The sequence below is a fragment of the Siniperca chuatsi genome, linkage group LG1 (assembly GCF_020085105.1).
Source record: "Siniperca chuatsi isolate FFG_IHB_CAS linkage group LG1, ASM2008510v1, whole genome shotgun sequence".
NCBI lineage: Eukaryota > Metazoa > Chordata > Actinopteri > Centrarchiformes > Sinipercidae > Siniperca > Siniperca chuatsi.
The window spans coordinates 25,081,309-25,094,569 of NC_058042.1; positions in this window are offsets into that span (position 1 = coordinate 25,081,309).

Below are 13,261 nucleotides of genomic sequence, written 5' to 3' on the forward strand. Positions count from 1 at the left end.
TGTGTTTGTGTATGTGTGTCTCTTGTCTGTATATTTACTGTCTTTGTGCCTGCACATTGTGTGAGGAGATAAGTGATATTTTCTGAATTATACATCACCTCATGTTTAATTTCATATTTCACTGTCACAGCAATTAATGGAGATCAATACAAATAGATGCCGCACATCCCCCTGGAAGTCATTTGGCCAGACTTGTCCATAAGACAAGATTAAACAAAATCTCTTTTAGAAGGCTGCAAAGTGAGTCATGCCATCTGTGTTTTGACATCAGCGGTGGGCATGTATTAGTTCACATCCCTGATCAGTCCTCTAATCACTGCCAGCGGGACACTCTCTGTTGAGTGACTGACAAATAGCGTAGCGAAAACCCACTTTAAAAAGGTGATTATGACACAAACACAGAAGCATACGCCCCCAACCCCTTCAATACCCACCCTTGATAGATAATTACCATACTTCATTCTCACTACCCCTTGCCCCCATCAGTGAGCAGAGGAAAACAGATGACAGATCTCTGTTTTCTCTGTTGATTGGTAAGGGTCTATGAAACAGAGAGCTCAATGCAGCCTCACTGATTACTATGGATTAGCAAACGGCTGGGGCTACCTAAGGTTGATTTGTTTCATCTTTGTGCCATTTATATCCTGCCGCTACTAGAACAAACTATTTCTATTCCATCTCCCTCCCCCTCCTCCTTCCTGCAACCTCCTTTTACCACAAACCCCTTTCCATTCATGATAATGCTGGTCAGTCACTGCACATCTTCCACTGAGCTCACCAATAGAAGGGACAATAATTTAACATCTAAGCTTTGCCCAACAAGTAAAAACTTTTGTGTCATTGAGCAAAAATGTATGGTACCCAGATCACAGCTTGAACTCTATCAAATCAAAGTCAAGCTAAGCTGCTCACTGCTCCTGATGAGACAAGGTCAGCAGCAGCGGAACAATGTGTTGAACTTCAGCTGCACTGGACGGTTGGCACAGGGTTACATGGCACACCGTGTAGAGGACACCACCATTTTTAAGCATACATAGACACCGGTCACAATTGGCCACACAATCTATACGGCATCGTGCCCCGGCCAACTCAAGACCGACTCCCAGCACCTGAGGGATGGCCGGACAAGGCCACATCACCCATCAGTCACCATTTGATTGGGCCGGGGGAGTGATTAATGAAGAGCCATGCAAGAGCCGCAGATAAGATTAGACCTTCAAAAGGTGATGAAGGACAGGGCCTGTGGCTGCGAGTGGGGGGCCGGGCGGTTCCTGGGACAAAACACTGCCTTCAGATGACTTGGCACACAGTAATTAAAGTTAATGAGAACCCTGTCACTTTCACATACACCCTGGCATTGTGATTGAACAGTGTGTCAAGCAAAACAAAGAAATGTAATAGGAGGTGATAATTATTCTATGATAGGTCAAAGAGAAGGTAACCATACGGCCTTGATCAAATACAGCTACCAAATCATTTTGGTTGAGGAAACCTGGATTAGTGCAGTTCAGATAACAGACATAAAAAAGTACACAAACCTGACACTTTTCCATTCCTGTTCAAATTTTGTTGTACTGACTTTAATGTGGCAAACTGTCCTTGCCACCTATGAAAGGTAAAACAAATGTAGTGGCTAATACTAACTGCAGTCCTTAGCATATAAGCTTACCAGAAACACACTTCAGTACAATCACCATTCAAGAACCAGCGAGAAGCATATAAATCCTTCAACTGCTACATCCAGTAAAAAGGACATAAAGCAACAGATATATATAATTTTACGATGCAGTCCACTTGACAAAAAAATTGATCAGCACACCCAGGCTAAAGAGAGAAAGTTACCATTTTCATCACATTACCTGACTGATAATTGGAATATCTCCCAATGTGAACTTAAAATGTGGCATGACCGAGCAAGGCGTAATCATCGCCAAAGCAATTTCTGAGCGCAAGTGAAAATGAGAGACAGAGAAAGAAAATGATTGCAGTTGAAATGCTGTGAATCCTCAAATTGAACCACCAAAGAAATGTAACCTTGTTGCATACCACATTAAACTGCACACAAATGATGTGTGTAATGACATGCTCAGCTGAGTGAGGAATACATCAAGAGACAATTGAATCGGTCCAGAAAAATACACAATTACACTGAAACATCACTGACACAGACATCAGGAATGGGTGAAGCATGTTTCAGCATTATCAGAAAATATATATTACTAAGTTACTGGTGAGTTGTGAAAGGAAAGAGTCAAGTGGAGGAACCCGCTGTTAAATTAATTTGTATTTGAAAGGTGGACTGTGGAATATAAATGCAGCTCTGCGCTTGTACATCTAATTCTGACAATACATGGTAGAAGTCAAAGAAAAGCCAGCAGCTGTCTTTTCCAGACAGCTCAGGTTTGGCAGCCTGTCAGCATTTCCATGGCATTTTAAAGGTAAAGGCCAAGAAGGTAGGGAATTTCTGACAGTTTAGTAAGACCAACAAATAAGAGTTAAATGATAAGACAGGTGCAATGTCCAAGGCGAGTCCCCAAGTGCCCCTTATTTCACCTTACAAAGGGCCTTCCCCATTGCTCATATTTACTACTTTCTCTACAGTCTACACCCTAAACACTCACTCTCTTTCTCTCTGTGCCTCTCTCTCTCGCTTACATGCACACTCTCCTAAATTCACTCTTTCCTATGCACTTGTCTCCTCTGGCTGTAATGAGCTCTCCACTCTAGCCCAGGAGGCTGTGACTGAGTTCTTCATCAAACGCACAGCAATTCACAAGGTGCCAAGGACGGGTAAGAGTCATTCTTCTACAGCTCCACTATGAAACAGAAGGTAGAGGAATAAGCTGGAGTTCGGTTATGCCGCAGCAGTGGATGATTGTGCCATGGATTGGTTTCTGTCTTTTGGCGATTCTGGCAAAAATCAGACTGGATTTGTCTGTGTGTGTGTGTTTGTGTGTGTGTGTGTGTGTGTGGTGTGTGTGTGTGTGTGTGTGTGTGTGTGTGTGTGTGTGTGTGTGTGTGTGTGTGTGTGTGTGTGTGTGGGGGGACCTGAATGTTGTGTTACACTGCTGTGCATTTCCAGTACATTATAGAAGTGATCATTCTCAAATGACTGCAATTAGTCAAATGTCAGGCTCAGTTTGCGCTCTCACGGTGGCTTGCTGACAAAGTAGCTCAGAGGTATGTCAAAAGATTAATAGCTGTGGGATTTTATTAAGTCAGGTGCTCGAACGAAACATGAGGAATAAACACAAAATGAATTCAAACTTCAGCGCTTTCCTTTAAGTTTGGTCCATAATTAGGCACACAGGACAAAAATCTGTCAATAGGCTCAGGCATTGATCTGGTCCACATATACAGTAAGTCACACTTAACAGTTACAACAGACAACAGGTCTTTCCTAGTCATAATCGTACTTATTGAAAAAAAAGAATTTTCAGCAGCAAAAAGTAATGATAGAAAACAAATCACATCTGAAAAATATCTGTAAAATTTTTACAACATACTTTTCTACTTCAGGTTGCTGAAGCTTTCAATTTTTCATTCATCAGCCTATGAGTGCTGTCATTTTTTGGGAACTTATGAAGGAAGTCCCGACATACAGACGGGAGACAAATTAAAGGAAAAACCATGAACTGCCTTAGTATGGAGTCAGGCCACCACGAGCCTCCAGAGCAGCTTCAGTGCTCCTTGCCAAGTCTGTGGAACTCTACTGGAGGGATGAACAACATTCCTCCACAAGATATTCCCTCATTTAAATATACAACTTTTATTTAATCAGGTTATCTCATTGAGATCAAGATCTCTTTGCAAGAGAGACCTGAGTACAGCAGATAGAAAGAAAAACAAACATAGCCAGACATAACAAAAGGATATATAGCATCAGAGACATCACAGACAATCATTAAATAGATTTGAAGATAAAAGTTGATATTATATCATTTGGTGCTATGGAGATGGTGGTGGACAGCATTGTCTTACAACTTGGTCCAAAATCTTCCATAGGTGTTCAACAGGGTTGAGATCTGGGGTGTATTCCAGAAAGCGGGTTTAGTGAAAACTCTGAGTTTGTTAACCCTGAGATGAAGAAAACTCTGGGTTTTCCGTTCCAGAAAGAGAGGTAACTTAAACTCTGGGTCAGTTACCATGGTAACCGAGTCTGTGAACCTAACCTGCTCGCTGGCAGGTTTTCTTTAACAAACCCTGAGTTTCTCCCTATCTCTTCCCTCCTGCTGAGCCTGAAGCAGCTGTCGGACATGGAGTGTCCTTTACTTGTTTACCAGATCGATGTTGAAGCCGAATTAATTCGCTTAGCCTTACGTCGGGAGAGGATTTTGAGAGCCCGATTAGATGTGCTATCATTCCCTGATAACTACCTTATCGAACGTTACGGTTTTTCATCACACTATCATTTATGTGAACAACATACTCCGCCCTTACATCTCTAATATTACACACCGCGGACGTCCTCTCAGATCAGAGCAAATTCTTTGCGTTGCTGTTCATTTTTTTGCACTTAAACGCCTACTGCACATTTTAGTAGCGTTCCCTAGGCACAAAACTCTAAAGACCATCAAAGATGAATTCCACAGGATTGCAGGTGACTAATGTAGAAATCATTCTCCTCATGCTCCTTCACTTAATGAAGGAGACTATGTGAATAGGAAGCCTTTCCACAGCATTATTGTGCAGATATATTGACTACTGTCTTACAATAACAAAGACTACACATCACAATATAGTGCAACTAATATCTCTCATTCTCTGCACTGTCAAGATCATATGTGATGTAGCACAAATGATTACGAATGTTGAAGCCAAGTGGCCCAGCTCTGTGCATGATTCACAAATGTATCATGAGTGTACCCTGAGCAACAGATTTGCACATGGTTAGTAAAGCTTTAAACAAATATCATTCCCTCGTCTCCCTCTTTTAACACACTCAAAAATAATCCACTATATAATTACATAAGAGTTTGATGGCCACCTGCTTGGTGACAGAAGTACAGCCCTCTCTGTTGACCCTTTACCCTGACCCTGAGCCGGGCCCCCAACAGTGTTTCAATGTGGCCTACTGCAGGACTAGAGTCCGGGTTCAGATGACAATAGGCATGCTCAAACCCCAGTTCCAGGGCCTACACAGACTCAGGGTAACCCCAGAGAGGGCTTGACATTATTGTGGCATGTGTTGTTCTCCATAATATTGCCACAATTAGGAGGAGAGCAACACACTCCCGTACAAATGAATGACCCTGAAGAAGACCATTCCATCCACCCTGCAGATGACCAGGATGGAAGAGCTGTCCGAGCCATAATTTGCTGGAATCACTTCACAGATTAAGCTACAACCAGCAGTCAAATAAAGACAAATCATTTACATTTCATCTGGTCTTCTTTATTTCCTACACATACAAATGCAACTATTAGTATTTTTATATTGTTCTAGCAATTAACATAATTCACCTGTGACCATGCACCCACTTCTAACTGGCGTTACAGTAATTCGATTTCAAGATCTGCCACCCCAAGTACACAATTTCTTGGCCAGTTTTTGCCATTTTCTTGATGAGATGCATTTTGTACAACTCCTTTACTGGTAACTGGAAAAAACACTAGGATAACATTAAATTCTACAGTTCTACATGTAGAATTGACTTGGCATTTACTAAACATCTCACTGTGTTAATCTGTGCTGTGGAGGTTGATGTAAGTAAGTAAAGTTTATTTGTATTTAGTATAGCACCTTCAAGGTCACAAACTGCTTCACAATTATTAAAAATACGACCATAAAAACAGTAAGTGAAACAATAAAACATAGGCAATAGTACCATGTGAAACAATAAAAAAAAATAAAAACATAAGCAACAACAGACCTTAAAAACACGCAAAATTACAAATACTAGACAACACAAGGCGAGACAAATGCCTGTTTGAATAGGACAGTCTTCAGCTGCTTTTTAAAGGCATCAACAGAGACCGCAAAACATAAGTTTATAGGAAGAGCATTCCACAGTGTCGGAGCCACCTCTTCAAAGGCACAATCACCTTTTGTTTTCAGTCGAGCACGAGGGACAACCAGTAAGCCCTGGTCAGAAGACCTGAGCGACCTATTGGTGATATAAGGGCAAAGGAGATCAGAGATATACTCAGGTGCCTGACCATGGGCTCTATATGTGAAAACAAAAACCTTAAAATGAATCCTGAACCTGATGGGAAGCCAATGTAAAGAAGATAACATGGGTGTGATGTGAGTCGACCTGCTGGACCTGGTCAACAGCCTTGCAGCAGCGTTCTGGACCAATTGCAGACGGTCCAGGGACAACACGCTAAGGCAGGTTGAAAAAGGAATTGCAGTAGTCTAGCCGGGATGATATAAAAGCGTGAATGATCATCTCTAGCTCAGCTCTGAGTTTAGCAACATTTCTTAAATGGAAAAAACATGTACAGGTCAATGATTTGTGTTTGTCAAAGTACATAGCCTGATCAAATACAACACCAAGATTTCTGAGATTGGACTGTATAGCTGGAGAAGGGGAATCAATACACTGAGCAACCTTGGAAGCTAAGCTGTCTGAAGCAACAATAAGGACCTCAGTCTTATCCGCGTTGAGTTGTTAGCCATCCAGTCCTTAATGGCAGTCAGACAATTGTGCAATTGTGCTAATGACATGATCTAAGTGAAGCATATACAAAGAAAATAATATAGGGCCCAAGACAGAACCCTGAGGCACACCACAGGAAAGCACAGTGGTTTCAGACCTGTAGGGACCAAGCGACACCGAAAAATTCCTATCCGAGAGATAGGAGGAGAACCAGTCCATGGCGCTCCCGTAGACACCCACCCACTGCCTAAGCCTATCAGTCAGGATGCTGTGATCTGCAGTATCAAAAGCTGCACTAAAATCCAGCAGCACCAAAACAGAGCATTCACCCACATCAGAAGACCCCTGAGAAGAGCTGTTTCAGTGGAATGCTTCTGATGGAAACCACATTGGAATTTATTTAAAATGTTGTGTCCAGTCAAGACAGCAGTGAGCTGTTTGGCAACAACTGCATGTTTAAAATAAGCTGGGACACAACCAGGATTTCAGGGAGCTATTTATAATAGAGACCAGGCATGGACCAATAGACCCAAGTACATTTTAAAGCATGGAAGTTAGGAAAATGTCTACAGGGCTTGACGAAGGTTTCATACTGCCCACCAGATCAATGAGGTCTTGCAGGGAAATAGGAGTGAAGCAGTCCAAAATTGATGGCAGAGTTGGATAATCAGAAAATGAGTAGACATGGGGATGATGCTAGCCCTGACATCTCTAATCTTATCCACAAAGAAAGAGAGAAAGTTACTGCAGTCATGATTTGAAAAGACAGGCACATCAGGAGGTGCATCCTTAACCATGTTGTTAAACTCAGCTAAGAGATCTTTGCAATACAGACGGTGAACATGGAGCCTGGTGGCTGTCCACAGTCGCTCTACTTTCCGACATTTACGCCAGAAACAACAAGTAGTGTCATTTAACCAGGGGGATGAATTGACGGAGGGAACAAGTCTCACTTTACTAGGAGCCACTTTATCAAAAACAGTGGAGCTATGTGTAGTACAGGAGTGGACCAGACAAGCAACGTCAGTGTGGGTAGACAGCACTGTGCTTGGGTCAAATGCTGTGGAAAATTTCTCAGCTGAGAGGCGATTTATGATGCGAGAACAACTTACATGTTTACTGGGCAGAGTCTAAATTAAAAGACAGGTTGAACAGAAAATATTTATGGTCAGTAACATGCAGATCCTCAGAGCAAACAGAGTCAATATTTAAACCAAGTCTAAAAACAAGGTCCAAGGTATGACCCCAAATGTGTGTGGGACCAGACACGTGCTGAATAAAATTAATAAAATTCAGTGACATTAAGAAAATCAAGAAACACCATTGACGTGAATATTAAAATCACCAACCATAAAAACTAGGGGGGTCTGTATCCAGGGGGTCTATAAATTAAAATGCAATAAAATGGAGCATTGGAAACAGTGGCCTGGGAAGAAACTGGAGAGGGAGATTCCGGGATGTGTGTGTGTGGAGTGTAAACTGCACAGCATGCTACATTTTAGCGGCTAGCATCCGTGAGCCCAGTTTGTTGGTAATGCACAGCCATGCTCTGTTAAAAGGTACAGTGTGTATGAGAAACTACTGTGGCTGCGAAATTCGCGAAAAACACTAACAGCCCTATCTAGATCCAGTGTTTGGTTTGTCCGTTCTGGGCTACTGTAGAAACATGGCGGTGCAACATGGCAACCTCCGTGGAAGGGGACCATCAGGGCTCGACAGTGCGAGCATTTCACTCGCATTTGCGACTAAAAATAGATATATGTGAACCGTAAAATGTATTTAGGAGCAAAATTCAGCCCAAGCAACGGTGAAGAGGAGATGGACGAGGAAGGCGACGAAGTAACATTAGCTTCTCTCTGTCCTCTCCTCTGCGTGTTTGACCGAGGGCAGGGCTCAGCTCCTACACACACACACACACACAATAAATCAATTCTAATCCTGTTCTGAATTTATGCATTATTAAAAACGATCATTGAAAAAAAAACATTTCTTTAGTAATGATAAAGAGCCGGGCTGATGAGAGTAGGGATAAGATAAAGATACAATCCTATCAAATCCCTTCACTATAAGCTGTGTTTAACCAATGTTATTTTGTGATTATTATTTTTTATGGCACACAGTGCGATTACTCACAAAATGTGAATGATTACTTCAGGACATTAGGCTTAATTAATCAGTTTCACTTGTGTTCCTGCTAATGTCTGAGTGTAATGTGAAAAACTATAACCTGTGTGTTTTTTAATTACTATTGTCATAATAATTGTCTAAAATTCTGTGAAAATTCTAGTTATAGATGTGTTCATACCGTTCATACCATTTATACCGTTTAAAGTATAAATAATTACATAATTATTAAATAAATACAGTTTGAAGCAGAAATAATTAAAAACTCAGTGTACTTTATTCAAATATATTATTTAAATGTCTCCTCGTATCCCTTTATCAAGGAAAAACACTATTTGATGAATTTTCATTGCACAACAATTCTTATTTTGAGACGATTATACAGTATTGAAAACATACATAAATATTATATTCCATTTCTGCCAATAGCTCCTCCTAAATGTTACACACTAGACCTTTAAAAAGGATAAGAATGTGCAAGTTGTTTTTCCATTCATTATTTATTCTCATCACATCAAAATTCCACACAAGAATGTAAAAAATATAATGGGGAGAGAACTATCAGAAGCTACCATATATAATAATAAGATGTATACCTCTGTAGACCTCTCTGAATCTCTCTCTGTGGCAGCAGACAACGTGTCTTCATCATCATGATGTGATGAACAAGAGCAATCTGTTTCAGTATACTTTAAACTACTATATTTGGCAAAATCTCTGGAGTGTTGAGCACTTACAATTGCAAGGAGTTCTGTTGTGACAAGACAGATAACACCATCAGTGACTGTTTGGAGAAATGAAAAACCAAAAAAAGAAACATATACAGTATATATACACACACCCACACTTACATCTAATGTAGCCACTTGTGTCGTGGGTGGTGATTGGCTTGGATGAGCTCCCTCCAGGGATGCCTCCAGCCTTCAGTGTTATGGCTCTGGGCCAGCTCTTCTGCCTCTGTCAGACATGGTGGTGGTTGTCCACCCGTTTTGCGGGCCTCTGCCTTCTTTCTGTTGGCTTAGTAAAACTCAAATGTTAATCTACTACTATGCAGGATATTAGGCGAGAGGACATTTATGCGTGTTAACAGCATTCTGTTGGGGGTTAAGTTGAAATAGCCACTGAATGATATTTACTTTGTTTAATATGTCAAATATGATTAAAACCAAAGTGAGGTACAATCATGAGTCTAAGCAAAATATGCCTTACCTATTTGAACTGTGTTTTTATATTTCATTTCATTAATAATTTCATTCATATTCAGCTGCTTCCATGTGTGCTTTGTGCCCATGGGATTGCACCTAAATTAAAATAAAATATAAAATTTTATTCAATAACATTCCACCACTTTTCAACTGTAATATTAAAAGAAAGTATGGTTAAATGTTAAATGAATATACTACTGCATTCAAACTTACGCAGTGACTCAGACAGCAATCTTCTCTCTCCTTTGCTGCTGCAGCTGTGTTGCTTTATTTCTGAAAATGTGCTCATACTCGCCAGTAAGCACTTATTAGAACTTCTAACTCCAGTGGGGCGAGGTAGGACGACCTTTTTTTCTCACCGGTTGCCATGGTGAATCATAGTATTGGAAATCCATTGATAATGGCTTTTTATAGTCGTCATGCACGTGCTGAACTCAGAGTGAACATACTCAGAGTTGATTGAACTAACTCAGATCAGCTGTCCTGGAACCGAAAACTCTGAGTTTCCCATCTCAGGGATCATCAACTCAGAATTCAGGGTTAGGCTCGGAATTCTGCTTTCTTGAATAGACCCCTGGTGACTGTAATGGCCGCAGCATTTTATTCATATCATTTTCAAACTCACCAAACCATTCAGTGAGCCCTTGTGCACAAAATGTTGGACCCGAACCTGGCATGCATAAATTAACATTCAAAAACACTGAGGCCTGCTGTTATTTCCTCTCACAAACTATAGTTGATTAAGGATTTGACTATCGTTTATCTTCTCAATGTACATTATTGCCACATATAACATCCTACATTATTCCTCTAACAGACATATTAAACAGGGGTCAGTGTTGTATATAGTTTGGTTGGTCGGTTGCCAAGTTACATCACAAACAAACATCACTGCTTTTCCTTTAAAATTGATCCTAAGGCAGCAAAAGGCCTGTAATGTAGCTTGGATAAAAAGCAATCAGGCCACAGTTTTAAGTTATGGCATCTTGGCCTTGTCCAAGTGGTCAATCAATGTTCTATTTTGCTTGTGTCCTCAGTGCATTAGCATGGGCTATAAAGCCTAGAAAGCACAGCAGTTAAATGGCTGTGTGGGCCCTTTGCTAGCCTGGTGTCTGGCAATCTGGCAGGGGTTTCTGGCACCCTCAGTGTCAGACCAGGACTTTAAGAGCATGTAAAGTGTAAATCTCCCAGCTGACAGACTGATCTCTTCTGTCTCCAGACCGGATTTACCATCTTGCACAGAGATGTAAGAAGCCAGCTGTAGCAACATACTATTATAAGGAATAAATGAGACATTATGGAAATCTTTTCACTGACACTTTCTACACTCACAATCCCTGAGTCTATATATTTTGCATGAGGAAAATATTCCATAAAGACAAAATAATTTTGTATGAATTTATTGCAATTTACAGTTGGAAAATTACCAGTAGCAGCCAGCTATCAAACTCTGTGAAATGACATTTTGTTGTTGTGTGGTGAGATATTTATTCACCTGCACCAGATTGGTATTTTGGTGACTTTCGAAGCAGCTAAGCAGGAGGAGATGTGCAGTAGGAGGTGTGTGTAATTGGCAATCCACTGCAATTTGGTGTTGAGGATGACTGAACTTTGTGCTGTCTGCTGCTCACATGCATGAGCATGTGTTTAGTGCACTTTTCATAACTATAGTAGGCAGAGACCTACCAGCATAGGCTCCAAAAGCACACCTTTTATGTACCATCTTTTATGTACGTGTCATGCTTGTTGTTTTATTTTTCTTATACATTCTTCAACCAGTACAGCCACATATAACTGCATAGATGTAGTTTATATCCTTTTGACTAATGCAAGTAAAGTGGAGTACATAGTTATACCATCATCTGCTTTCTCTTTTAGTTTTATACTTAAACTGTTCCACCGTCAGTGTCAAGTGCTGTGCATTGTCACAACACAGTATAATTAACCCAAACCAGGTGAAATTCTTGATTAAATCATGCTGGTGCAATATATTCATATTTGGGCTGCCATATATTTGTACCTCCCAAAACCTGCCCAGTATGCCCAGGAATTACATCCATACTGGACAAACCTCACAATTTACATTCATTGCCAATGTACAGTGCCAACACAGGAAAAAGTGTGCCCTATTTGTAGCAAGGCGGATATACAGTGGTGTGAAAAAGCCCCCTTCCTGATTTCTTCTTTTTTTGCATTTTTGTTACACTTAAATGTTTCAGATCATCAAACAAATTTAAATATTAGTCAAAGGTAACACAAGTAAACACAAAATGCAGTTTTTAAATGAAGGTTGTTATTATTAAAGGAAATCAAAATCCAAACCTACATGGCCCTGTGTGAAATAGTGATTGCCCCCTAAACCTAATAACTGGTTGGGCCACCCTTAGCAGCAACAACTGCAATCAAGCATTTGCGATAACTTGCAATGAGTCTTTTACAGCACTGTGGAGGAATTTTGGCCCACTCATCTTTGCAGAATTGCTGTAATTCAGCAACATTGGAGGGTTTTTGAGCATGAACTGCCTTTTTAAGGATATGCCACAGCATCTCAATAGGATTCAGGTCAGGACTTTGACTAGGCCATTCCAAAGTCTTCATTTTGTTCTTCTTCAGCCATTCAGAGGTGGACTTGCTGGTGTGTTTTGGATCATTGTTCTGCTGCAGGACCCACGTTCGCTTCAGCTTGAAGTCAAGAACAGATGGCTGCACATTCTCCTTCAGGAGTTTTTGGTATTGAGCAGAATTCATGGTTCCATTTATCACAGCAAGTCTTCCAGGTCCTGAAGCAGCAAAACAGCCCCAGACCATCACAATACCACCACCATATTTTACTGTTGGTATGATGTTCTTTTTCTGAAATGCCGTGTTACTTTTACACCAGATGTAATGGGACACACACCTTCCAAAAAGTTCAACGTTTGTCTTGTCAGAGTATTTTCCCAAAAGTCTTGGAGATCATCAAGATGTTTTCTGGCAAAAATGAGACAAGTCTTAATGTGCTTTTTGCTCAGCAGTGATTTTCATCTTGGAACTCTGCCATGCAGGCCATTTTTGCCCAATCTCTTTCTTATGGTGAAGTCATGAACACTGACCTTAACAGAGGCAAGTGAGGCCTGCAGTTCTTTGGATGTTGTTGTGGGGTCTTTTGTGACCTCTTGGATGAGTCGTCGCTGCGCTCCTGGGGTAATTTTGGTCGGCCTGCCACTCCTGGGAAGCTTCACCACTGTTCCATACTGGCACTGTGGATAATGGCTCTCACTTTGGTTCGCTGGAGTCCCAAAGCTTTAGAAATGGCTTTATAACCTTTTCCAGACTGATAGATCTCAATTA